At 41.5% G+C, this 3,753-nt stretch overlaps 1 long non-coding RNA gene across 1 annotated transcript in view; it reads right to left on the reverse strand.

Moving 5' to 3' along the window:
• Positions 1-465: 465 nt before the first annotated feature.
• Positions 466-3,753, reverse strand: part of LOC106529276 (uncharacterized) — a 7,534-nt gene continuing 4,246 nt past the window's right edge. The window contains exon 3 of the long non-coding RNA XR_001311620.1: positions 466-506. This is a non-coding gene — a long non-coding RNA (uncharacterized LOC106529276). The remainder of the gene's footprint in view (positions 507-3,753) is intronic.

Raw genomic sequence — 3,753 nt, forward strand, 5'->3', positions numbered from 1 at the left:
ATATATATATACCTAAATTGTCAGATTATGGCAATTTGCAGAAATAAAGCAGGACAGAATAAAACAAAAAAATTCCCAAATATATTTCCAGAAAGTCAGCAAAATGTTTGAGAGGTAAATTTTCTAAGTTGCTTATAAAACAAAACAAAAGGAAATGAAACATTTACTGAAGAAGCAGGGGAAATTTTCTGTTTTGTTGCAMGTCTACTTGCAGTGATATTCTATGTTTTTGTGGTTGAATTATTTTTTAAAAGATGCAGTCTTCAGTCAAATTAAATATAATTTTAGCTCRCAGCTATGGTGTAACTTATACCAAAGCTTCTTGCCTTTCACACCTCATTTCACACCTCTGCAACACTTACTGTGCAGCAGCTGGCAGCAGCAGGAGTATCTATAGAAGCTTTTCATCTCCTCCAGTGAGATGCAGGTGGACCGCTCCTCTCTGCTCTCCTGTTTCCCTGAGCGTCCCTTCACACCGTCCCTCCACAGTCCTTCCATCATCATGTCTTCATGCAGGCAGAGAGAAGAATACCACCKGTCTCATCCCGCTCGCTTCATCTCTATTTTCCAAACCCTCCCTGTTTGAACACACATGTCATGATGTGTGATTACACCGCTCCTGTTCCCTCCGTCCCTCCCTTCTCACAGTGAAAATCAGTGGAGACTACCACACCGAATTTAACTTAGCATCTGTAAAATTAACCGAGTTACAGACTTTTTTTTTTGTTTGCTAAGGTCACTTAGCTGTGGAGGCCATCTTGAACAGGACAGACTCAAAAGTGAATTACATCCATTGATATTGATATATTACAAAGCTGTCACAGTATTATTTTGTTAGTTTCTACATAAATTTATTTTACTTCACCAATGCACAGTGGTTTAGAGGTTAGACTTCTAACAGCAGCGCTTATTTTGTTAAACGGTAATTATTTCTGCGACAAAAGAAACCTTGCAGTATCCATTTTGTTTGGTTAGAAAGCATAACAACAGTAAATGTCCACAGACCAGGATAAGTCCTCTAACCCAGCTGGTTTCGTTTGAACAACCTCACGTGCGCAAATATTGAACGGGCTGTGTAACTGAGGTGAATTTTCTGCTGTGTCGTCAACTCTGATGTAAAAAAGAAAAAGAAAACTATACACGCCTATAGACGAAAGTGAGTCTGCACTTTTCCACCAAAATGCAACCACGCAGCTAGAAAAGGCAACACTCACCGTGTGTGTTAGCCTGGRTGAAATCATGATCCTTTGTCCTTTTAGCACAGCAGAGGCTGGCGAACATGCTGGGGAGTTTGTTGGACTTTGTGTTCGCCTGKTTATCTGTCAACCATCCAGCTTGTGAAAGACCGTCGYTGCTGGTGAAAATTGAGGTCACTTGGTAATTTATCAGTTAGCTGCTTGCTGGTGTGACCTCAGGTAATCAGTTACAGTACCACTCTGAAACTGGTCTGCTGAACTTAAAACCACTCTGCAGGGCAGTGTGTGTAAAGTTAGCTGTGAAGCTGAATGGTAAAGACTGTTTCTTTGACTTGTTGTGTTTTTACAAAGAAAACAGACAAGCCACAAAAAAGAAAGCCCACCCTTTCTAAGAGCTTGAGTTTTGGTCTATAGAGGAGTTCATGGTCAATCTAATGAATGCAAGGTCCAAGAAAAAGCCCAAATTATTACCATTCTACCTCCGTGGCTGACAGTTGGTAGGATGTGTTTGGTTTTTACCATGCTACCATGGCTCTACTTTGGTCTCTTTGGTCCAAATGATGTTGTTCCAAAGGTCTTTACAGAGAAAAGCCTTTCTATTGCATCCCTTCCAAACAAGTTATTCTTATTCAGACTTTTTTATTGTCCTGTTGAGGATTTTAACTTTTAACCTGATAATTGGAGCATTTGGAGTCTTTTCTGAATGTTGTACCATCCAACTTTGGGGGTATTTTGCTACATCAGTTAATCCTGGGAAGACTGACCTAATCATTCTTGCTGTGGAAGTCCAAATTGTTTGGAAAGACCCTTAGCTCTTTCCAGATTTATGGGCAGCCATTCCTAAGGTCATTGCTGATGTCTTTCCATCTTGCCGTTGTGTGAACACACACCTGTATGCCAAAAYGCAACCATTTTGTGATTATGYGCCRTTGRTACACRAGGCCTCTGYCACTTTTCTTTTTCTTGCCCAAACTTGATTCCCAATAATCACGCAGAACATAAATGAAACTACAAATAATATTTGTACACTGTAKAAGTATGAAGAGTCGCACAATCCTCTCTAGTCAAACTCCAAATCACATAAAAGCCAACAGACCAACTAGAATTATCAGGAAACCAAAGAGTGAGGCTCTTCTCCTCTGATTTAATAATGAGGGGATGAAACACATGAGGGGAATCTCCCTCTGAAGGCAGGAAATCCTGTCCCATCATCCTGTCACGTTGATTTCAAAAACAAAAACTCAGCTGCAGGAAGCTGCAAACATCACAAACTAAATGAGAAAATATAAAAGCAAAGTCCACCTTACACTAACCTCTTGTGCGRGTCGGTTGTTGGCTCCCACTGTGGTGCGACTGTCTGGTCAGCAGCCTGATGGATTCAGACAGACTCAACATCACCTGAGACAACAACAGCTCCTGGCTGTCCTGGTTTACCTCCAAAACAGACATTGACTCTTACGCTATTTTTTACCATACACGAGTTCATCGATGGGGATCCTGCAGATCCACAGCCTCTTCCCTCTGTATCGCAGCTGCAAGTGTGGAGTTGTGTTATCTTGTTTCATGGGTTTATCTCAGGAAAAGAGGGGCGGAGGGTAGGCTGTGACAGCAATCCCAAACTGCTGATCTTGATAAACGTGAGCTTGTGTTTGTTCCACAGTCTGGAAATGAGCGCTGATGCTGCTGATTGGTGATGAAAACATAAATTAATTCCACATCATGTTCTCAGTCTCCTTTAGTTTTATACGTCTGGCATTTCTTGAAAGAACACACACCGACCACTGCTTTGAACAACAGAGCTTCAAATGGGGAAGCAACTGAGAAATGATGAGGTTGCAGCAGTTTTTTGGTCAAACCAAGTAACTCGTGTAAAAACCACAATCTGATGTGAGACATTGCAATATGTATTATCTTTAAGAATATGAGCTGAGGTTTATAGACACCACACCAAATCTATGAAACTGACTGAGTCATGGTCCGGTATGTGTTTGTGGCGGCCATCTTGAGTAGGGTTGACTTAGTTAGAAATGCGATTAATTTCAGTGAATGTTATTAAAATCCATCCAGTTTATCAGTCTAATTACTTTAAAAAAATCTCTCTCTCTCTCTCTCATATATGTATATATGGAAAATTTTAAAGTGTATCTTACCCCCCTGTGAAAAGATAACTCCGCCCCAAGGCGAAATTTGAAAAATGCATCAAAGTGGGTAGGGGAGKGGGGGTTAGAGAGTGGAGGTGTGGCCAGGACAAGAGAACGTGACAGGCAGCTAGCATTAGCATAATTGATGCTACATGGAAAGCGACCACAGTATTGCAGAGAGTTACATCTCTGAACGTCTGAGGTGGAGGATTTTCATCCCACACCAGCACCGGACAGAGGAGGAGGAGCGCTCYGACAGCCTGACAGAAAAAAATAAAAGCATACAGCTGCTCACATGATCGCTAATTTAAATCAGGAATAAAAGTAGTTCAACTGTATAAAGAGCGCTAAAAATCCATAAATTTTGCAAAAGATCCTTACAACTCGCACCCGCCGGGGAGTGGGGGGGGGTCAGC

Source organism: Austrofundulus limnaeus, unplaced genomic scaffold (assembly GCF_001266775.1).
Source record: "Austrofundulus limnaeus strain Quisiro unplaced genomic scaffold, Austrofundulus_limnaeus-1.0 Scaffold434, whole genome shotgun sequence".
Taxonomy (NCBI): domain Eukaryota; kingdom Metazoa; phylum Chordata; class Actinopteri; order Cyprinodontiformes; family Rivulidae; genus Austrofundulus; species Austrofundulus limnaeus.